At 47.2% G+C, this 25,454-nt stretch overlaps 1 protein-coding gene and 1 long non-coding RNA gene across 2 annotated transcripts in view; one reads left to right on the top strand and one right to left on the bottom strand.

Annotated features, from left to right (window-relative positions):
- Positions 1–18,982, bottom strand: part of LOC116951928 (tyrosine-protein kinase JAK2-like) — a 105,675-nt gene extending 86,693 nt beyond the window's left edge. Inside the window, exon 1 of the mRNA XM_032970795.2 lies at positions 18,431–18,982. The gene's annotated coding sequence lies outside the window, so the exon portion shown is untranslated. The remainder of the gene's footprint in view (positions 1–18,430) is intronic.
- A 515-nt stretch (positions 18,983–19,497) lies between these two features.
- LOC142930882 (uncharacterized) lies at positions 19,498–21,505 on the top strand. Its single transcript, XR_012946858.1, has 2 exons — positions 19,498–19,648; positions 21,151–21,505. It is a non-coding gene; the product is annotated as an uncharacterized LOC142930882 (long non-coding RNA).
- The last annotated feature ends 3,949 nt before the right edge of the window (positions 21,506–25,454 follow it).

Here is a 25,454-nt window from a genome sequence, read left to right as displayed (position 1 = left end):
CCTTTGATGGACAAACAAGAGACTACCAGCACAACAGCAGCAGCAGCACCATCACCAGGTTACTTTGTGATCCCTAGGGTGACCTTACAACACTGTGGGCCAAACCCAGACACGTCTTCCTCGAGTCAGCACTCGGTATGTTATCAACAATGTGCGCTATTCTGTGATAACGTTCAACATCGCACTAACGCCGCCAGATCTCGGTACGAATATATTCCTGCCGCGACCCGAACACAGATACCATTTCCCGGACTGTACCGGGCCAAACACGGACAAGTGGCAACTCTAGTGACACTGCGCTGGCATTGGTGCACTAGACCATGGATCTCTGTGTAAGGCTGTGGGGCTCTGTGTAAGTCTATGGGTCTCTTTGTAGGTCTATGGGGCTCTGTGTAAGGCTATGGGTCTCTGTGTAAGTATATGGGGCTCTGTGTAAGGCTATGGGTCTCTGTGTAAGGCTATGGGTCTCTGTGCGAGATTTCGGGTGTCTATGTAAGGCTATGGGTCTCTTTGTAAGTCTATGGGTCTCTGTGTAAGTCTATGGGACTCCGTGTAAGTCTATGGGGCTCTGTGTAAGTCTACGGGTCTCTGTGTAAGGCTATGGATCTCTGTGTAAGTCTACGGGTCTCTGTGCGAGATTTCGGGTGTCTATGTAAGTCTATGGGTCTCTGTGTAAGGCTATAGGTCTCTGTGTAAGTCTATGGGTCTCTGTGGAAGATTGCGGGTATCTATGTTAATATGTCTCATGTGTGTGGGTATCTCCAGTCTTGCGTTAACCAATGTACTCCACATTCAAATGCAAATTAACTCGTTCCACGCGCCCGATGATTGTTCAAACACGTCCCACGTGAAGCACCACGCAATTAAAGTTGTCTCTGTCAAATGAGCCAATTCAAATTGAGACCGATATCTCAGTGTTGCCCGTGTGCGCACGTGTTGCCCGTGTGCGCACGTGTTGCCCGCGTGCACACGTGTTGCCCGTGTGTGTATGTATGTACACGTGTTGCCCGTGTGTGTATGTATGTACACGTGTTGCCCGTCTGTGTATGTACACGTGTTGCCCGTGTGTGTATGTACACGTGTTGCCCATGTGTGTGTGTTTATGTACACGTGTTGCCCGTGTGTGTGTATGTACACGTGTTGCCCGTGTGTGTGTATGTACACGTGTTGCCCGCGTGTGTATGTGTTAGGACAAGGGTATGAAGGTACCGGACTGAGAGTTTGAATGTTGCGAGATTTTCTAAACGCTCTTTGCAAAACACGTCATGAAAACACAAAACAATCACAGGCACTGCAGATACAAGGGGGACATTTTAAGTGGATAAGGCATTGTGTGTCTCTATATAAGTCAATGCCTCTGTTAGTCTACGAGTCTCTATTAAAGTCTATGGATACCTATTAAAGTCTCTGGGTCTCTGTGAAAGATTCCGTAAGTGTATGGGTATCTACTCAAATCTATAGTGTGTACGATGCTGCGAGTCTGTGGGTACACATATACCGGTCTATTTAAGTACACGAGGTCTCTGTGGGTCTCTGTGCAAGATTGCGGTACAAGCGTGCCCTCTGTGTGAGCATGAACACGTGCCCTATACAAGTGCGTTGCAACCATGCCCTTCGTACGAGCGATCAAACATTTCATGTTCGGAGCATCACAGATGCGTGCTACGCGTGGTATAAAATTAGTAGTTGCTCCCTCTGTGCACGGGACGAAACATGCCCCACTCACTCTCGATACGGGCAGCAACGGGGCATTGCAAATATGCAGACGTGCCCCTCTGCCCAGAGAGAAATCTCAAAGGGTACAGCCAGTGCGGGTCCTGTAGCATATGTTATAAAGGCCCTAAATTAAAAAATATATATATTAAAATACACAATTTTAACAGGCATAGTAAAGTACTGTAATTGTACATTTTCATTTGCTATACAGCCAGATAATACGACAAATCGCTAACCTTAAACACCCAGTCGTTCATAAAAGTTGAAGGCGGTATTACCTACTATAATCACCCAGAAATGTCTGTCCGTCCAGCGCGTGACGTCACTCCACACGAGGCCCACCCCCCCCCGCGTGACGTCACTCCACACGAGGTCCACCCCCCTCATTAATATTCATGAGTGGGTGGATTTTTACAGGAACGCAGAGGAAGGTCGAGCTGAATTAAATAATTAATTTCGCAAAGTCGCTTCAAATATGACGACGTTTCTTTACAGAAAGTGACGGTAAAAAATAAATCTACGCAGCACAGTGCTACATCCGTGTGTGACGTCACTGCAAAGAAGCCCCCCCCCTTCATTAATATTCATGCCCGCGTGTAAATTTACACGAACGCACAAGAAGGTCGCGCACTCCACATGCCGCACCCCTCCCCCCTCATTAATAATCATGTGCGTGTGACGTCACTCTACATGCCGCACCCCTCCACAACCATTAGCGGATGACGTCACTCCACATGGGGCATGGGGCAACCCCCCCCCACATTAATAATAATGAGCTGAACAATTTTCCTATTTAATATTTCAGATTTACTGCAATATATACACCCGTCCTTGGACGGGCAAAAAAAAGGCAGTATAGTACTATAGTAATAGAGCAAGTGCAGAATCACTGAACCGGAATTTATAGCTTGAAAACATTTAGCGCGGGGGAAACTTGAAAGTGCAGCAGCAGCAGCCACTGCTACGCGTGCAGCAGCCACTGCTACGCGTGCAGCAGCCACTGCTACGCGTGCAGCAGCAGCAGCCACTGCTACGCGTGCAGCAGCAGCAGCCACTGCTACATGTGCAGCAGCCACTGCTACATGTGCAGCAGCCACTGCTACATGTGCAGCAGCCACTGCTACATGTGCAGCAGCAGCCACTGCTACATGTGCAGCAGCCACTGCTACAGGTGCAGCAGCCACTGCTACATGTGCAGCAGCCACTGCTACATGTGCAGCAGCCACTGCTACATGTGCAGCAGCCACTGCTACATGTGCAGCAGCAGCCACTACGTACGCAGCCACTTGTGCTCACGATGATAATCCGGCACTGGGCACAAGCAAACACGTGCCCGCCCACCCCACCACCACCACCCACCACAGTTCATGCACTGAGAGCCAGAATGTTAGCCGCGTTCGCGTGCGGCGGTGTCGCGGCTTGTGGGCCCCGAGGGGGGAGAGAGAGGAGGGGGGGGGGGGTGCTTGTGAGTGGACGAGTCAGCGAGTCGTGTGTGCGGTGGGACGCGGTGAGTCGGTCAGTGGGCGAGCGAGAGGCGTGAGCTGGTGGGGAGATGCGTCAGTGAGTAGGTGAGCGATTGCGCGAGTTAGGCGAGTTGGCGTGAGAGTAGGTTAAGTGTGGGCAGGGTGAATAGTTTGATAGATGGGTGAGTTGGTGTGAGTGTAGGTTATGTGAACAGGATGAATGGGTTTGATAGATGGGTGAGTTGGTGTGAGTGTAGGTTATGTGAGCAGGATGAATGGGTTTGATAGATGGGTGAGTTGGTGTGAGTGTAGGTTATGTGAGCAGGATGAATGGGTTTGATAGATGGGTGAGTTGGTGTGAGTGTAGGTTATGTGAGCAGGATGAATGGGTTTGATAGATGGGTGAGTTGGTGTGAGTGTAGGTTATGTGAGCAGGATGAATGGGTTTGATAGATGGGTGAGTTGGTGAGTTGGTGTGAGTGTAGGTTATGTGAGCAGGATGAATGGGTTTGATAGATGGGTGAGTTGGTGTGAGTGTAGGTTATGTGAGCAGGATGAATGGGTTTGATAGATGGGCGAGTTGGTGAATTGGTGTGAGTGTAGGTTATGTGAGCAGGATGAATGGGTTTGATAGATGGGTGAGTTGGTGAATTGGTGTGAGTGTAGGTTATGTGAGCAGGATGAATGGGTTTGATAGATGGGTGAGTTGGTGTGAGTGTAGGTTATGTGAGCAGGATGAATGGGTTTGATAGATGGGCGAGTTGGTGAGTTGGTGTGAGTGTAGGTTATGTGAGCAGGATGAATGGGTTTTATAGATGGGTGAGTTGGTGTGAGTGTAGGTTATGTGAGCAGGATGAATGGGTTTGACAGATGGGTGAGTTGGTGTGAGTGTAGGTTATGTGAGCAGGATGAATGGGTTTGATAGATGGGTGAGTTGGTGAGTTGGTGTGAGTGTAGGTTATGTGAGCAGGATGAATGGGTTTGATAGATGGGCGAGTTGGTGAGTTGGTGTGAGTGTAGGTTATGTGAGCAGCATGAATGGGTTTGATAGATGGGTGAGTTGGTGAGTTGGTGTGAGTGTAGGTTATGTGAGCAGGATGAATGGGTTTGATAGATGGGTGAGTTGGTGTGAGTGTAGGTCATGTGAGCAGGATGAATGGGTTTGATAGATGGGTGAGTTGGTGAGTTGGTGTGAGTGTAGGTTATGTGAGCAGGATGAATGGGTTTGATAGATGGGTGAGTTGGTGAGTTGGTGTGAGTGTAGGTTATGTGAGCAGGATGAATGGGTTTGATAGATGGGTGAGTTGGTGAGTTGGTGTGAGTGTAGGTTATGTGAGCAGGATGAATGGGTTTGATAGATGGGTGAGTTGGTGGGTTGTTATGAGAGCAAGGTATGTGGGCAGGTGAGTCGGTTGATGGATAGGCGTGTTGCTAAGTGGGTGGATCGGGTGAGTGGGTAAGTGGCTGGGGGTGGTGGTGGTAGTAATAAAAGTTATAAATCTCGTGCCAGCCACTCCACGCTCACCGGACACTGTACAAGGGCCAGTGCCGGATTAAGCTAGTGCAGGGCCTGTAGCATATGTTATAAAGGGGCCCTAAATATTTGAAAAATATATTAAAACACACATTTTTGTTTACTTGCATAGGAAAGTAATTGTATGTTTTCATTTGCTATACAGACAGATAATACGACAAATAGCTAACCTTAAACACCCAGTCGTTCATAAAAGCTTTAAGGCGGTATAGCACTATAGTAATAGAGCAAGTGCAGAATTACTGAACCGCAGTTGATAGCTTGAAAGCATTTAGCGCGGGGCCCTTGAAAGTGCGGGGCCCGTAGCAACAGATGTAGTAGCTACTTGTGCTGCTAGGATCATCCGGCACTGACAAAGGCAGCGGCAGAGCCGTCTCTGCATGCCGCTGAGCGCACAGTCAGAGCGTGGAGCAGAGGGGCGGAGGACGAGGCAGGCAGATTGGGTGCCTCTGGGAGGATCCGCATTGGGAAAGCTGCATATTGACCGCCTGCCAAGGTGCGTGTGTGTGCGTGGAGGGGGGGCTCGTGAAGGACACTGCTGGGCAGTTGGGGGGGGCGGTCGCCCTCCCAACAACAGCGGGGGGGGGGGTGCAAGAGTAGCGACGCTCACAACAACGAGCGGAGCCACGGGGGGCGGATAAAACAGGCACAGTAGGGAGCACAGGTGGTGCGCATCTGCGAGCACCTCTGGGTCTGTCACCGTGGCCCTCCTGCCAGCGAGCCTTCGACACTCCGTGGGGCCCTCTCCTCTAAGGTGCACTTAAACTGGCACAATCGCTGGGGTGACGTCATCGTTGCAAATGCCATGTGCTGTTGTGTTAATGCGCGCGCGTGCGCGTGTGTGAAAATTCAATTATTTGTGCGAGAGCGTGTGTCTGTGTATTGTCTGTGAATTGTCATCGCAGTCAGTCGGCCCGTGGTACATGCTGGGTCTGCCCCGTGACCTCCTGCCAGCGGGCGTTCGACACTTCACGTGGCCTCAACGTGCACCTAGCCTGGCACGAGCGCAGTGGTGACGTCACCGCCACTTAGTGGCGAATGGCGGTTGTTGTTGTTGTTGTGTATTTTGTCTGCATGCAATTCTCGCTCACGACCAACAAACAACACAGGTTCCTGAGTCTCCTGAGGTTGACTCGACCTGAACCGAGTGCCTGGTGCAGTGAACATATTGGCACACTGGGTACAGACAAATACACTCACCACATTCACTAACAACATTCACAAACAACATTCACTAACAACATTCACTAACTACATACACTAACTACATACACTAACCACATTCACTAACCACATTCACTAACAACATTCACTAACTACATACACTCACCACATTCACTAACTACATACACTCACCACATTCACTAACTACATACATGTACTCACCACATTCACTAACTACATACATGTACTCACCACATTCACTAGCAACATTCACTAACTACATACAATAACCACATTCACTCACTACATTCACTAACCACATTCACTAACCACAAACACTATTCTTGGTTCTTTCGGTAAAGTCACGTAGAAGGGAAAAAATGAAATAAAAAATATAAAACATTGTTTTACCTAAAGAACCAAGAAAATAACATTCACTAACTACATACACTAACAACGTTCACTAACAACATTCACTAACAACATTCACTAACTACATACACTCACCACATTCACTAACCACATACACTAACAACGTTCACTAACAACATTCACTAACAACATTCACCAACTACATACACTAACAACATTCACTAAATTTTGATTTAAAGCTTTCGTGACTGCAGGGATTCATATTCTTGGTTCTTTCGGTAAAGTTACGTAGAAGGGCAACAATAAAATAATAAATATAGAAAACAATGTTTTATATTTTTATTATTTTATTGTATAGAAAGCAATGTTTTATATTTTTATTATTTTATTGTTTCCCTTCTACGTGACTTTACCGAAAGAACCAAGAATATAACATTCACTAACTACACACTCACCACATTCACCAACTACATACATGTACTCACCACATTCACTAACAACATTCACTAACAACATACGATAACCACATTCACTCCCCACACTCAATAAGCCACAAACACTAACCACAAACAACCATATTCACTAACCACAAACAATAACCACAAACACTAACCACATTCACTAACCACAAACAATAACCACATTCACTAACCACAAACAATAACCACATTCACTAACCACAAACAATAACCACAAACAATAACCACAAACACTAACCACATTCACTAACCACATTCACTAACCACATTCACTAACCACAAACAATAACCACATTCACTAACCACAAACAATAACCACATTCACTAACCACAAACAACCACATTCACTAACCAAACAATAACCACGAACAATAACCACATTCACTAACCACAAACACTAACCACATTCACTAACCACAAACAATAACCACATTCACTAACCACATTCACTAACCACAAACAACCACATTCACTAACCAAACAATAACCACGAACAATAACCACATTCACTAACCACATTCACTAACCACACACACTAACCACATTCACTAACCACAAACAATAACCACAAACATTAACCACATTCACTAACCACAAACACTAACCACATTCACTAACCACAAACAATAACCACATTCACTAACCACATTCACTAACCACAAACAACCACATTCACTAACCACAAACAATAACCACATTCACTAACCAAACAATAACCACGAACAATAACCACATTCACTAACCACAAACACTAACCACATTCACTAACCACAAACAATAATCACATTCACTAACCACAAACACTAACCACATTCACTAACCACAAACAATAACCACAAACAACCACATTCACTAACCACAAACAACCACATTCAGTAACCACAAACAATAACCACATTCACTAACCACATTCACTAACCACAAACAATAACCACATTCACTAACCACAAACAATATCCACATTCACTAACCACAAACAATAACCACATTCACTAACCACAAACAATAACCACATTCACTAACCACAAACATTAACCACATTCACTAACCACAAACAATAACCACATTCACTAACCACAAACAAAAACCACATTCACTAACCCACAAACACTAACCACAAACAACCACATTCACTAACCACAAACAATAACCACATTCACTAACCACAAACACTAACCACATTCACTAACCACAAACAATAACCACATTCACTAACCACAAACAACCACATTCACTAACCAAACAATAACCACGAACAATAACCACATTCACTAACCACAAACACTAACCACATTCACTAACCACAAACACTAACCACATTCACTAACCACAAACAATAACCACAAACAATAACCACATTCACTAACCACAAACACTAACCACATTCACTAACCACAAACAATAACCACAAACAACCACATTCACTAACCACAAACAACCACATTCAGTAACCACAAACAATAACCACATTCACTAACCACATTCACTAACCACAAACAATAACCACATTCACTAACCACAAACAATATCCACATTCACTAACCACAAACAATAACCACATTCACTAACCACAAACAATAACCACATTCACTAACCACAAACATTAACCACATTCACTAACCACAAACAATAACCACATTCACTAACCACAAACAAAAACCACATTCACTAACCCACAAACACTAACCACAAACAACCACATTCACTAACCACAAACAATAACCACATTCACTAACCACAAACAATAACCACATTCACTAACTACAAACAATAACCACATTCACTAACTACAAACAATAACCACAAACAATAACCACATTCACTAACCACAAACAATAACCACAAACAATAACCACATTCACTAACCACAAACAATAACCACATTCACTAACCACAAACAATAACCACATTCACTAACCACAAACAATAACCACATTCACTAACCACAAACAATAACCACATTCACTAACCACAAACAATAACCACATTCACTAACCCACAAACAATAACCACATTCACTAACCCACAAACAATAACCACATTCACTAACCACAAACAATAACCACTTTCACTAACCACAAACAATAACCACATTCACTAACCACAAACAATAACCACATTCACTAAACCACAAACAATAACCACTTTCACTAACCACAAACAAAAAACATTCACTAACCGCAAATAATAACCACATTCACTAACCCACAAACAAAAACCACATTCACTAACCACAAACAATAACCACATTCACTAACCCACAAACAATAACCACTTTCACTAACCACAAACAATAACCACATTCACTAACCCACAAACAATAACCACATTCACTAACCACAAACAAAAACCACATTCACTAACCCACAAACAATAACCACATTCACTAACCACAAACAATAACCACAAACAATAACCACATTCACTAACCCACAAACAATAACCACATTCACTAACCACATTCACTAACCACATTCACTAACCCACAAACAATAACCACATTCACTAACCACAAACAATAACCACTTTCACTAACCACAAACAATAACCACATTCACTAAACCACAAACAATAACCACTTTCACTAACCACAAACAAAAAACACATTCACTAACCACAAATAATAACCACATTCACTAACCCACAAACAAAAACCACATTCACTAACCACAAACAATAACCACATTCACTAACCCACAAACAATAACCACTTTCACTAACCACAAACAATAACCACATTCACTAACCCACAAACAATAACCACATTCACTAACCACAAACAAAAACCACATTCACTAACCCACAAACAAAAACCACATTCACTAACCCACAAACAATAACCACATTCACTAACCACAAACAATAACCACAAACAATAACCACATTCACTAACCCACAAACAATAACCACATTCACTAACTACATTCACTAACCCACAAACAATAACCACATTCACTAACCACAAACAATAACCACATTCACTAACCACAAACAATAGCCACATTCACTAACCACAAACAATAACCACATTCACTAACCACAAACAATAACCACATTCACTAACCACATTCACTAACCACAAACAATAACCACAAACAATAACCACATTCACTAACCACATTCACTAACCCACAAACAATAACCACATTCACTAACCACAAACAATAACCACATTCACTAACCCACAAACAATAACCACTTTCACTAACCACAAACAACCACAAACAATAACCACATTCACTACCCACAAACAATAACCACATTCACTAACCCACAAACAATAACCACTTTCACTAACCACAAACAATAACCACAAACAATAACCACATTCACTACCCACAAACAATAACCACATTCACTAACCACAAACAATAACCACATTCACTAACCACATTCACTAACCACAAACAATAACCACAAACAATAACCACATTCACTAACCACATTCACTAACCCACAAACAATAACCACATTCACTAACCACAAACAATAACCACATTCACTAACCCACAAACAATAACCACTTTCACTAACCACAAACAATAACCACAAACAATAACCACATTCACTAACCCACAAACAATAACCACTTTCACTAACCACAAACAATAACCACATTCACTCGATGTTGGAATTCCCTCCCCCATCACTGCCACTCAGCACCCCCCCCACCAACCCACACAGCCCAAAGACCTTCCCGGTAACGACGCCGTTCCTCCATTTGACAAGTGTCTCAGCAATTCCGTCGGCGACAACCCCCCAAAAAGGCCCCCCACGATTCACCAAAAACCTCCTTCAATGAATGGCGCGGTGATTCGTCGACGTACAAACAGCAACGCAAACCTCACGGAGCTGGTCGTGAACACGCTGAGAGAGACACACACACGAGACACACACACAGACATCACACGTACAGAGACACCCGTAGGGGGTTGTGTTAGATACAGGCCACGGTAGTCGAATCGAAAGAGAAGACTACGAAACAGACGAATCTATTTATAACTTTATTCGCGCTGTTTGTTGCTGGTCGCTTGGCGCTTTGTTTTGTCAGACAGACAGACCGAGTGTCCCAGACTGACAGACCGAGTGTCACAGACAGACAGACCGAGTGTCCCAGACTGACAGACCGAGTGTCACAGACAGACCGAGTGTCACAGACAGACAGACCTAGTGTCACAGACAGACAGACCGAGTGTCACAGACAGACAGACCGAGTGTCACAGACAGACAGACCGAGTATCACAGACAGACAGACCGAGTGTCACAGACAGACCGAGTGTCACAGACAGACAGACCGAGTGTCACAGACAGACAGACAGATCGAGTGTCACAGACAGACAGAGTGTCACAGACAGACAGACCGAGTATCACAGACAAACAGACCAAGTGTCACAGACAGACAGACCGAGTGTCACAGACAGACAGACCGAGTGTCACAGACAGACAGACCGAGTATCCCAAACAGACAGACCGAGTGTCCCAGACTGACAGACCGAGTGTCACAGACAGACTGACAGACCGACTGTCACAGACAGATAGACCGAGTGTCACAGACAGACAGACCGAGTGTCACAGACAGACCGAGTGTCACAGACAGACAGACCGAGTGTCACAGACAGACAGACCGAGTGTCACAGACTGACAGACAGACAGACCGAGTGTCACAGACAGACAGACCGAGTGTCAGACAGACCGAGTGTCACAGACAGACAGACCGAGTGTCACAGACAGACAGACCGAGTATCCCAGACAGACAGACCGAGTATCACAGACAGACAGACCGAGTTTCCCAGACAGACAGACAGACCGAGTATCCCAGACAGACAGACCGAGTGTCACAGACAGACAGGCCGAGTGTCACAGACAGACAGACCGAGTGTCACAGACACCGAGTATCACAGACAGACAGACCGAGTATCCCAGACAGACAGACCGAGTGTCACAGACTGACAGACCGAGTGTCACAGACAGACAGACCGAGTATCCCAGACAGACAGACCGAGTATCACAGACAGACAGACCGAGTATCACAGACAGACAGACCGAGTTTCCCAGACAGACAGACCGAGTGTCCCAGACAGACAGACCGAGTGTCACAGACACCGAGTATCACAGACAGACAGACCGAGTATCCCAGACAGACAGACCGAGTGTCACAGACTGACAGACCGAATGTCACAGACAGACAGACCGAGTATCTCAGACAGACAGACCGAGTATCACAGACAGACAGACCGAGTATCACAGACAGACAGACCGAGTTTCCCAGACAGACAGACCGAGTGTCCCAGACAGACAGACCGAGTGTCACAGACACCGAGTATCACAGACAGACAGACCGAGTGTCACAGACAGACAGACCGAGTATCACAGACAGACAGACCGAGTTTCCCAGACAGACAGACCGAGTGTCATAGACAGACAGACCGAGTGTCACAGACACCGAGTATCACAGACAGACAGACCGAGTGTCACAGACAGACAGACCGAGTATCACAGACAGACAGACCGAGTGTCACAGACAGACAGACCGAGTGTCACAGACAGACAGACCGAGTGTCACAGACAGACAGACCGAGTATCCCAGACAGACAGACCGAGTATCACAGACAGACAGACCGAGTTTCCCAGACAGACAGACAGACCGAGTGTCACAGACAGACAGACCGAGTGTCCCAGACAGACAGACCGAGTGTCACAGACACCGAGTATCACAGACAGACAGCCCGAGTGTCACAGACAGACAGACCGAGTGTCAGACTGACATACCGAGTGTCACAGACAGACAGACCGAGTGTCACAGACAGACCGAGTGTCACAGACTGACAGACCGAGTGTCACAGACAGACATACCGAGTGTCACAGACTGACAGACCGAGTGTCACAGACAGACCGAGTATCACAGACAGACAGACCGAGTATCACAGACAGACAGACCGAGTGTCACAGACAGACCGAGTGTCACAGACAGACAGACCGAGTGTCACAGACTGACAGACCGAGTGTCAGACTGACAGACCGAGTGTCACAGACAGATGGACAGTGTCGAGCGGTGATGACAGGCGACCCACGAACGCGTGGCTGCCCCTGGCACCCCAAGTGCTGTTTGCGCAACAGGCACTCACTGTACATAACGCGGGCCGCATTCTTATTGTGTTACCCGCATTGTGCACGCGAGGCTATATAGACACACACACAGACACACACACAGACACACACACGCACCTGCCTAGCTGGCAGGGAAACGAGCCACACGCGTTAGCAGACGGGGTCACAAGAGATGTACATTTATTTATTCATCCGTGGCGTTATTTTACTTGTAATCATCCAGGCCACGTAGAGTGGCGTCGGTCACTGCCGAACTTTGGGTTTTTTTTCCCTCTCGTCGTTATTGTGGTGGCCCAGGTCACCCACCACTCGATCCCGAGTCTCTCGGGTTCCCACCTGGTCAAGCATCATGAAGTGGAGGTTTCGATCCAGTTCAGTGGTGATCACGGAATCTCACAGAGCCAGGTTAGGGCTTCGAACGGTTCAGTGGTGATCACGGAATCTCACAGAGCCAGGTTAGGGCTTCGAACGGTTCAATGGTGATCACGGAATCTCACAGAGGCCATACTAAGGCTTCGATACGGTTCAGTGGTGATCACGGAATCTCACAGAGGCCAGGCAAAGGGTCCCGAAGGGTTATCAATCACTGGCCTCGGAGTCTACCTTAGCCTCTTCTGCACACCAGGTCAATTTCTCATTTTTTAATTTCCTACATCATTTCAACGTCTCGAACAACCCCACCCCCTAACTCCCCCAGCATAGAAATGTTTTCCGGAGCTCAGCCCTGGTCGTCTCCTCTCCCTGTACATGCAGTTAAAACCCCCGGCGTGGCACCGAACATCTGCTGTGCCACGTGAGAATCCCTTTAAACGCACAACGCCCAGCAGGGGAGTTAATAAGTAACCGTGCCGGTGCAAGAAGTCAGTTGTAGTCTTGGAATCAACAAACTGTCTATCTCTCTCTGTATCCCTACAGGAACAATATTTGCTTTAGTTTGCAGGGAACCAATCCTGTGTGTGTGTATAGTTCATAGTTCCATTTATTTGGTATAGCCCTGTGAGCCGTTAGGCTCTTGAATCGGGTGCAACCGCAACAAACAAAAACATGAACAAGAAAACATCTTAAAGTGATTATGTGACTGTGCAAACAGAAAATACAGGAAAAAATATCAAAATATTCCTGAAATAGCACCGTACACCAACGCTGTGTGCAAAAATCCCAGTGGGATGCAAGTCAAACAACACCAACCACAAGACAACGAAGATTAAGGACATCCGTCTAACTCCGTACTACAATAAACAAAAACATGGCCAAACCAAAAAAAACGTTTTCGAAATCACCCCCCCCCACCCCTACCCCGCAGCACCTCCGATTAGCAAGGTTGGCTACGTAGGGTGCGAAACAAGTTAAACATATATACAACATTCAACAAGTTAAACACATACACAACATATAAAACATCCAACAATACCCAGCGGTCCTAGCGAGCGGCGGCGCGGTCACGGGCCCGGCGAGTGTCAACCTCGGGGGCTTGCTCAGCGCAGGCTCGCGAAACCTCTTAAGCGGCCAGCAACAAACGGCACTGTCGAAAGTATGCGCGGATAGCACACACTGCAATTCGTTTTCTTGAATCGATGGAGCAAAGGGTTGTTGTTGTTGTTGTTACGAGAACTTGGGAAGCTATAAGAAGAGCCGTAAAAGGCCAATCAATGCTGCACCGCATAATTGATCTAAGTGTGGGCACATGGACACATCCTAGCAGGACCGGCTTCGACTTTCTGAGTCTCATCCGCAGGTCTGTAGTCTTGTTTCAAGGATTGTGTCGCCTGGTGTCATTTGGCAAGTAATATTTAATACATCCATTGTGTTGTTTACATTCTCCACAACGACGCTCGTGATTGTTGCGAAATTTGTATTGTAACGCTGTGCCTGGAACTGGGACCCATATCTAAGACAGAGAAGAGGCCTTGGCCGATAACAAACCTGTCAACCCCTTATCAGTGCCCTCTAGCTTATTACGGACCAATTCAGACCTTATTGGTCAACCCCGTGCCCCTTATACATCTCAAAGTTCCTCCTACAAAGTCCCATCACAAGGTAGAAACACAAACAAATAGACAAATTAGAATTTGTATTGCCCGTATTGAAACGGCCACACGCCATATGGACCTGCAAACTCAATTTCCCCTGCACAGGAATACGGGGTAAAACCGCATGGATTGACGCGGTGTGCTAGAAACATCGGAGAGGTCACCCTGCCACTCAACTTCTGCCGACACTAAATGTCGAAACCGGACCTGGGTTGGGGGGGCTCTTGGCCCGCGTCGAACCAAACAAACGGTACGTGCGGAGAGAGAGAGAGGGGCGAGTTCCACCCGGTTTGAACCTAGCCTGCCCCGATTATTTAGCAGCACGCAGACGAAGGCCGCGTCATTTTTCAAGTCGTTATCATCAGCAGCCGTGATCTTGCCACTGCTGGATAGCAAGCAGTGACCGCCACAACCAAAATGATCCGATCGAAATCCCGAATTTCGATCTGATCATTGGGGTTTATTGGTAATAAATCGGCAATTTGCGACCCCCACTGCCACCGTGTAGCATATTATTATGTGCCAGGGACTGTATGAGATGATAGGACAATAGTCTGAGTCCATAATTGGCAACAAGTAACGGCAAAGCAGTTGTAAGTGACTCAGTATTGTGCGCAGTTGCGTATACAGAGTCCACGACTTCCCTGAAGGCATCAACATCTTCAGCGAGCGCGATGCCGATCACACAACGCGGTTCGAATTCGACCCTCGATCGATGGCTGTGCCATCGCCGCACACGCGTCGAATAAAAAGAAAGGGACAAGTCCTTGCTTACTAACTACTCCTCTATTATTTTTATTACTTTATTACACGCTTTATTTTAACTCACTGTTGTTATCGTTGTTGTATCCTCAAATCTTGTAACTCAATTTTAACACACTTCCCAATGTGATATCGACTGCAAACTTGGTATACTTATGTCTTACTGATGACAATACTACATTCTATCGTAAAAAATAAATATATATTTTAAAACATTCTTTTTTTATACATTATGTTTCGGCTTGGGTCTAATTGTACACGGTTAACTCACGTTGGCTGTAATTGCCCACGGTCCCCCTTACGTTGTGGCAAGCTTCGGGGCCACTTCCTGGAGTCGTGGAGTTCTTCCATTACCAGGACATTTCATAAAAGCGTGTTTTATTTTAAAGTTTTTTTGTATATACTTATTCATTGCTGGAGAGGTTGTACCCCCCTCCTCCTACCTGAAAATCCTGGCTCTACCATTGCCCACAAGACAATGACGACCCACTGCGCGCCTTGTCCTGAACAAGTCGAAATGACACGTGGATGTACTGCAACTTCTTTCGCACCGTACGCAGCCAATCGTTGCTGATCGGAGGTGCGGCGGCGTAGTGGGGGGGGGTCAACAAACGCAGTATATATTGTATCCCACGAAATGTGAAATACAATATATGTGCTGTAGGCGCAGATGGCCAAAGTGATGTGGGTAGGGGGGGTGGATGCGCCCCATCAAGGTCAACCTAAGGCAGAGTTGGAGCCCTACAGGGCGACCACGCCAAGCGTGACCCAGGTGCTACAGGCTGCAGCGCCTGGCTATGTCGCGGGCAGCAGAAGGCGATGCCAGCCAACATCCACCCAGCCGTCAACCCGCATCGACCAGCGTGGTGAAGTATGGTCACGTAACTAAGCGTATGTTTTTGGGCGAGACTGGCTCACAAACAACAGAAAATGAACGAGACTCGTGCTTGTGTCATCGGTCAAACAAAAGCAATTAACTTGCAATGATAAAGAGATAATAATGTAACGTCAAATGTGCGTGGGGGGGTGTGCATGTGACGCTATCGCATTGCGCAATCGGCCTTCGAGCAGATACAGTAAAGCAAACACACCAACAACCACGTCACCACCACCAACCACAACCACGCCACCACCACCAACCACAACCACGCCAACACCATCAACAGCCACAACTACACTACCATCAACCACCACACCACCACCATCAACAACAACCACCATCAACAGCCACAACACCAGGCCACCGCCACGCACTTGCAGGAAGTCGCAGGCGACATTCGACGACCACACAAATCGCCATGCAGAATCAACAAAGAACAACGACGAAGTTTCCCATCGCGAGTGGGCCCCTGCACTGGAACGTCGGGCAAATGACGCCCTTGGTCGTGCAGCGCGTGCGGCGTTGGCTACACCGAGTTGCGTTGAGGTCGCTGCACAGTAAACATAGCTCACCACGCGTAGTGCCACCCACTACCAACTACCCACGTGCCAACTACCCACGTACCAACTACCCACGTACCAACTACCCACGTATCCAACTGCCCAACTACCCACGTACCTACTACCCACTACCAACTACCCACTACCAACTACCCACGTATCCAACTGCCCAACTACCCACGTGCCTACTACCAACTACCCACATACCTACTACCAACTACCCACATACCTACTACCAACTACCCACATACCTACTACCAACTACCCACGTACCAACTAAACACTACCAACTACCCACGTACCTACTACCAATTACCCACGTACCTACTACCCACCTAACCACCGACTACCCACGTAACCTACCACCTGAATATACCTACTGCGCACGTACACAAAGCATCGCAACTCCATTCCGCCTCTGGGCGGATTTGAGATCAAATATAATATTCTATGACCGCGCAAAGCCCATCGGGGGCTTACCCAGAGCAGACATCATCATTACGACTTCAATACCACACACGGCCGCGTGTGCTCAAAGTGAGACACATTCTGAAACCAGTTTCAATCGTCTGGGTCTCATCCGCAGTCACGATGGGTCCCGTGCGCTCTCTGAATTCACTGTCTGAAAGGGCAGTCACCACGGGGGATTCTTCACGGAACCCCACTTGCTGTACTGTAGAGCTCCACCAACCCTCGCTCTCTCTCCCCTCTTACGCGCTGCCAACAGTGGCACGCATAGTAGCTACAGCCACCTTCGCCACCACAACAACCCATCATCACAACCACCATCACCAACTACCACCGCGCCCCACGTTCTGACCCATCTCGGATGGGGTTCCCCCGTTCCGCACGACCAGAACCGAAACCAAGGAGAGGATGTGTAGGGGGTGCCACGGTAGCACGGTGGTGCCAAGGTAGCACGGTGCCACGGTAGCACGGTGCCAAGGTAGCACGGTGCCACGATACCACAGTAGCACGGTGCCACGGTAGCACGGTGGTGCCACGCTACCATGGTAGCACGGTGCCACGGTAGCACGGTGCCAAGGTAGCACGGTGCCAAGGTAGCACGGTGCCACGCTACCACGGTAGCACGGTGCCAAGGTAGCACGGTGCCAAGGTAGCACGGTGCCAAGGTAGCACGGTGCCAAGGTAGCACGGTGCCAAGGTAGCACGGTGCCACGCTACCATAGTAGCACGGTGCCACGGTAGCACGGTGCCACGGTGCCACGGTAGCACGGTGCCAAGGTAGCACGGTGCCACGCTGCCACGGTAGCACGGTCCCACGGTAGCACGGTGCCACGGTAGCACGGTACAACGCTACCACGGTGCCACGGTAGCACGGTGCCACGCTGCCACACTCACCGACTCGAAGGCTCCGCGGGGGTCGGCCGATCAACGCTGTTGGCTGCTGCTGCTGCGGCGACGGCGGTATCCGTGCCTCTGTGCCATGGGGCAGAATCGCGAGGCCTCGCCAACACGGGAGGTGGTGGTGGTAGTGGTGGTGGTGGGAACCTTTCTCGCCCACGAGACGCGACGCTTAGCGAACCAAGTCGATTGCGAGCAGCGAGCGTTGCTCGGGGCGGGAAGGGTGGACGAGATTGGAGGGTGGACGAGATTGGAGGGTCGACTCTGGCGGGGCTGTGTTGGGGGGGGCTGCTCAGATCCTTCTTCTTGCTGCTTGCTGCTAGGAGCAGTCGCGGACGATCTCTGGCTTGGGTGCGCGCTCGCCTCTGCTGCTTCCTGCGTCCGAGAGGAGGAGGAGGATGATGATGGGGTGGGGTTTGCGAGGAGGAGGGATGATGTCGCGTCACACGCTGGCTCGCACGAGGCGAGAGAGCGGAGAGAGAGAGAGAGCTGAGAGAGAGCCGAGAGAGAGGGAGGGGAGAGCTGAGAGAGAGCGGAGAGAGAGAGGGGGGTGGTAGCTACGAGGCGGGAGGCGCTATTGGACGGAGGAGGGAAGAGGCGACTCGTGGAGCCGCTTGCTGTTTGGTTCGCTCCGCTCGCCTGCGCACGCCCTCCGCTTGGTGCGCACGGCACGGGGGGCGGACTTGCTTGCGTGCTTGCTGCTGCTGCTACCTCTGGTGATCGTGGTGTGTGGTGGTGTGTGGTGGTGGTGGTGTAGGCACCGCCCCGTGTGGACCCGAGCTTCCGCGTGGAGAGAGAGGGGAGAGGAGAGGAGGGAGGGAGCTGGTGGAGAAGCTGGGAAGGGCATGGGGGTGCACAGGAGGATCCGCCAGGAAGAGGATTGGAGAGGGGATGCTAGAGAAAGATCAAAGGGATGATGATGACTACGAGAGGGGTGATGAGAGATCAGTATGATGGTGATTGGGCTGTCGAAGGAAGCGGTGGGAGGGAGGGGTGAGGAATGAAGAGGGGTTGTGTTGAAGATGATGAGACGCGAAGGGGTGGGGGTTAACGATGGATGATGTTTGACGATGTATCGAGAATTAACTTGGGATGGTGTGGGACGGGAGGAAAGGGCGGGACAAGGCGATTCGGGAGACCGATTGTGCTGTGTTGATGGTGGCGGCGGTGGTGGTGACGGGGAAAATGAAGCGAAAAGATGGAGAAGATTCAGAGGTGGGTTGGTGGTTGATGCTTGGGGTTGAAATCCTGACAAGGCAATGAATATGGCATGAACTGTCGACCTCCCACCGAGTAGAACTCGATTTATCAACCTCGGAGGGGATGATGGGCAAAAAAAAAGTGGCAGCTATTATTGTATTTTAATTAAACAATCATCGTCGGCCATCATCGATCCACTGCTTACGAAGCCGCTGCCGCCGCCACCTCTCACGATCCTGCATGAATCCACCCAGCAGCTGCACACCACGAGCTGCTTTCGAGGCTCCATCTCCTCTCGGTGGACGTCACCGGTGCCCCCGTGGCGAGATGTTAACTACCTCGCGTGGTATACAGGAAGTCGTGGGTTCGATCCTGACCCTGACGCCTGCTGCTGTAGATTTGTAGTTTGCGGTGTCTCTCCCCCCCCCCCCCCCCGTGGTCGCGTGCATTTTTTTCTCCGGGTCCTCCGGGTTTTCCCCTCCACGTTTAGAGACGCGAGGATTTGGCTGCTGCTTAAAAATTCCACGCGATAAGCCACTCCGATTGAGCTGTCATTTGTGATGGCCAGGTCGCTTCTGAAAACGAGTTTTCATAGCTTAGCTTTACCTGGTAAGAGAAAATAAATAGTTTAGTTTAATTATCTCGGGAACGCGTTCCGTCCTTTTGTTGCAGCTCCATGATCATTATTGACCATCGGCATGTCGTCCTTTCTGGCCCCGGACGCGTATCCTACCCGCCTCTTTCAGTTTATCGGTCCAATTCCAAGCTCTCCGTCTCTTCCGTGAGAATGACCCGAATTGTTCAATGCAACACTCTCCGGACAAAATGTAATTTCTGAGAATGTTCAAACAGCCCAACTTCCCAACACCACCACCACCCCACATCCTTGTCAAGTTACGTGGGCGCTTGCGGGGTGGTGTTTACAGAAACCGTCATGCGCTGAAACTTCCCCGTGCGCGTCCCTGCCAAACTCTGCAGAGAAACGTGCTTGTCATTGGTTTTTTTTTTAACGAAGAGAGAGAGAGATCCGTCAGCTAAGAGTGCATTTACATTGTTTTTTTTAATCCAACCAAACTATAAAACGAGCGGACTAAAATTATCATCATCAGGCATGGCCAATGACTACTACTCACCAATATACCCATCATCATCACCACCACCAGCGTAATGACGCGCACGGACATTGTTGGCTTTTTATTGGCGACTCTCGCAATGGAGCACCGGAACCGTCCAGGGCATTTGCTGCTGGACAATAAAGTTTATTTAAAAGTTTTAAAAAACACCATTCGATCTGGCTGCTCATATAAATTCCCACGTGATGAGCCACTCTTCGCTGAGCCATCACGTGTGGCCAGGTCACTTCTGACAAAAAAAAATAGCTACGGTTAAATAAAAATAAAAGTGTGAAGTTGTTAAATCGTTTACCAGTCATCACCACCGCTAGATTACGACTGCCTCGGCCAAAGACCAAAGCGTGACTGACCGTGACCAGACAAAATTACCGTGTCTGCTTGCAGGCGAAGAAGCAGCAGCAGCAGCAGGCGGAGATGATATAATCTCGCCACGTCGCCGGGGAGCAGCGGAGGAGGAGCGCACGCGCTAATTGGCTCCGCGTGATCATCAACACATCGTCAACACGTCATCAACACATCGTTAACCGCGCGAGAGTTCCCCAAACACAAAGAACCGAACCTTTCAAAACATTCGTCAATGAACACCGCGGCCTTCAAAAAGGGTTAGACGTGAAGACGCGGCGTTTCTGGCAATTACCCTTCCTCGGGACACGTACGTTATATTCTGAGTTCACCGATTGGTTCTGACCTGAGAAATATTGGTAATAAAATACGTAAATAAACAAGCAGATTAATTGTCTCCTTGATTTATTTGTCTCTCCAGACCAAAAGTTCAAATTGGGGATAAGGAGCAGTGGGGGGCGAATTCGATTTCCGCTCACGGCCAACGCCAGTGACGTTTATCTGAATCGGTCTTGGGCCTCCTCTAGGTCGACTCAGCCTCAAATGAGTACCTGGTGCGGTGTGTAAACATCGCCACTGAGGAGACAAATGCGACCGGGCGTGGTGCTGTCCACCCATCCCCTCGTGCGCCGTGCCGGCTTTCATTAGGTGCTCGCTTACAGCACTTGCCCCGACAGTCTGTTCAGGCTATACGGGGGATCTTTGTCTTTGGAGAGCGCGTGGCTGCTGGAGTCGACCAGACGGAGGAGAGAGCGACTCCGTGACCGCCATCCACTGAGACTTGATGAGAGCTCCGCAGGTTTTTCGTCCACTCGAGTCGCAGTTCCTTTCAACCTCTTTCACGCCACAAAGACGAAGATCCCCCGTCTAGCCTGGACAAGCTGTTGGGGGGGTGGGTAGAAGAGTATAGTAGTGTATAGTGTAGTGTATAGTGCAGTATATAGTAGTGTATAGTGTAGTGTAGTATAGTAGTGCATAGTGTAGAAAATAGTGTGTAGTAGGGTAAAGTGTAGTAATGTATATAGTAGTGTATATAGTAGTGTATAGTGTAGTGTATAGTGCAGTATATAGTAGTGTATAGTGTAGTGTTTAGTTTAGTATATACTAGTGTATAGTGTAGTGGTGTATAGTAGTGTATAGTGTAGAAAATAGTAGTGTATAGTAGGGTAAAGTGTAGTAGTGTATCTAGTAGTGTATAGTGTAGTGTTTAGTGTAGTGTATAGTAGTGTATCGTGTAGTATATACTAGTGTATAGTGTAGTGGTGTATAGTAGTGTATAGTGTAGAAAATAGTAGTGTATAGTAGGGTAAAGTGTAGTAGTGTATCTAGTAGTGTATAGTGTAGTGTATAGTGCAGTATATAGTAGTGTATAGTGTAGTGTTTAGTGTAGTGTATAGTAGTGTATCGTGTAGTATATACTAGTGTATAGTGTAGTGGTGTATAGTAGTGTATAGTGTATAAAATAGTAGTGTATAGTAGGGTAAAGTGTAGTAGTGTATATAGTAGTGTATAGTGTAGTGTATAGTGCAGTATATAGTAGTGTATAGTGTAGTATACACTAGTGTATAGTGTAGTGGTGTATAGTAGTGTATAGTGTAGAAAATAGTAGTGTATAGTAGAGTAAAGTGTAGTAGTGTAGAGTGTAGTGTATAGTAATGTAGTGTATAGTGCAGTATATAGTAGTGTATAGTGTAGTATATACTAGTGTATAGTGTAGTGGTGTATAGTAGTGTATAGTGTAGAAAATAGTAGTGTATAGTAGGGTAACGTGTAGTAGTGTAGTGTAGTAGTGTAGAGTGTAGTGTATAGTAATGTAGTGCTGGAGAGTGTCGCCAGGAAAAGGGAGGTCTGGACCGCCCGACTCTCCACTCGGCGTGACTCGGCGTTCTGTGTAAAATACCGCCACCTGCTGTGCAATCCGCGGTGTTACAATGCAAACAAACAACTCCCTCCATAACGGAGTCTTTTTTGGGTTAGATCGCGCAAATGTGTCGTTTTGTTTCCAGGAAAAAAGTGGAAAACTTATTCTTATATTTTGACACTGGCAAAGGGGGTCCCATGATGGAGCTGCTCACCCCGAGCTCTCAATGCCCTGATAGTGGCATTGTCTTTGTGCTTTCCTCTGGCCTAACACTGTTTGAGACTAGGCTCTAAAGAAAGGTGTTTCTGGTGTGGACCAATCAGTTGCAGAGACCATGCAGAGCATGTTTCTTGTTTGTATTTTCACCACAAGTATCTGTGGTTAATGCAGACAGGATTCCTTGCAAAAGGTGTTTCAGTTTGGTGTTTTAACATCTTAACACAAACTGTTTTAAATTTTGATTTAAAGCTTTCGTGACTGCAGGGATTCATATTCTTGGTTCTTTCGGTAAAGTCACGTAGAAGGGAAACAATAAAATTTGAAAATTTTCTTGTTGTGGTTTTCACACCTGATGATGATTGCTTGTGTTGCAGTCGAAACGTCGTGAGAATTTTATTGTTTTATATTTTTATTATTTTATTGTTTCCCTTCTACTTGACTTTACCGAAAGAACCAAGAATATAATACTAACTGTTTTGTTGCCAGAAAAAAAGGGAAAACCTTTTCTTATATTTTGACACTGGCAAGGGAGGTCTTATGATGTCGTCAAACCCGCCACCACCCGACACAGCCAACTAGTAAGGTTTGTCACGTGAACAGAACGTGCCAATTCGTTACTGGTACAGCACTAACCGGTGTGTTGGAGAGCCAAGCCACAACATTTACTGAGTACGACGTTTCGCCAGTATTTACAACTAGCTTCATCAGGCGACAAATGTTCTGTTTACGTGACAAACCTTACTAATTGGCTGTGTCGGGTGGTGGCGGGGTTGTGGATGATATTGGTCGCGAAAGCCTGCTACTACGTGTTAAACTAACCAACTCCCTAAACACCAAAACACCGAACTAATTCGCTGCGTGCGACGAGTTCGTTACTCTGCTGAGCGCATTTGCGAAGCGTGTGAATCGGCAATGTCCTTCGGCACCGTGCGGGTTTAGCGCAGTTGTGTGAGAGTCGCGGTGGAATGCACCACGGGAAAACATCAAAGGGCACCGTAACACTCCCCCCCCCTCACCCAGTTTGTCGTTTTTTTACGGAGCTCTATATCTCTATGAGTCTCTATGTATCTCTATGAATATATATGTATCTCTATGAGTCTCTATGTATCTCTATGGGTCTCTATGTATCTCTATGAGTCTCTATGTATCTCTATGAATATATATGTATCTCTATGAGTCTCTATGTATCTCTATGAATATATATGCATCTCTACGAGTCTCTGGATCTATGTGTCTCTTTGTATTTGTATGAGTCCGCGTATCTCTGAGTCTCTATGTATCTCTATGAGTATCTGTGTATGTCTATGAGTCTCTATGTATCTCTATGTATCTCTATGAGTCGAAATGTATCTCTATGAATATATATGTATCTCTATGAGTCTCTATGTATCTCTATGTATCTCTATGAGCCTCTATGTATCTATATGAGTCTCTATGTATCTCTACGAGTCTCTATGTATCTCTATGAATATATATGTATCTCTATGAGTCTCTGGATCTATGTGTCTCTTTGTATTTGTATGAGTCCGCGTATCTCTGAGTCTCTATGTATCTCTATGAGTATCTATGTATGTCTATGAGTCTCTATGTATCTCTATGCATCTCTATGAGTCGAAATGTATCTCTATGAATATATATGTTACTCTATGAGTCTCTATGTATCTTTATGAGCCTCTATATATATCTATGAGTCTATATGTATCTCTATGAGTCTCCATGTATCTCTATGAGTCTCCATGTATCTCTATGAGTCTCTGTATCTCTATGAGTCTCGGTATTTCTATGTATCTCTGTGTATCTCTATGAGTCTCTATGTATCTCTATGAGTCTCTATGTATCTCTATGGGTATCTATGTATCTCTATGAGTCTCTATGTATCTTTATGAGTCTCTGTGTATCTCTATGAGTCTCTGTGTATCTCCGTCTCTATGTGCTTTCTCTCCGGTCCACAGCAGGGTTGTCGTCCAGGTTCAGACGTTCTGGACTCGTGCTGGTCTAATGGAACGGCAAGAGGGTGCTGCCTGGCCAGTGGGCGGAGCTATGTAAAAGTGGGCGGGGCTGTTCAGCCGCAGAGGGGTGGTGCTAGAAATCGGGTGGGTGTGGTTATGTAAAATGGGCAGGGGCTAGTGCGAGGGAGGGAGGGGGCTGCCTGTTCCACCAGGTGTCCGAGGTGAGTCTTGCTACTCGTCCTTACACGGCTCCACCGATTCCTTGGGATACGTCGATTAATCGAGTCGCTGGCATCAAACGACAACATAGAGGCACG

Source organism: Petromyzon marinus, chromosome 44 (assembly GCF_048934315.1).
Source record: "Petromyzon marinus isolate PM22_M1 ecotype Great Lakes invasive population chromosome 44, UKy_Petmar_22M1.pri1.0, whole genome shotgun sequence".
NCBI classification, from domain to species: domain Eukaryota; kingdom Metazoa; phylum Chordata; class Hyperoartia; order Petromyzontiformes; family Petromyzontidae; genus Petromyzon; species Petromyzon marinus.
The sequence above is the reverse complement of the archived record's forward strand: the minus strand, read 5'-3'. Positions and strand labels throughout refer to the sequence as shown.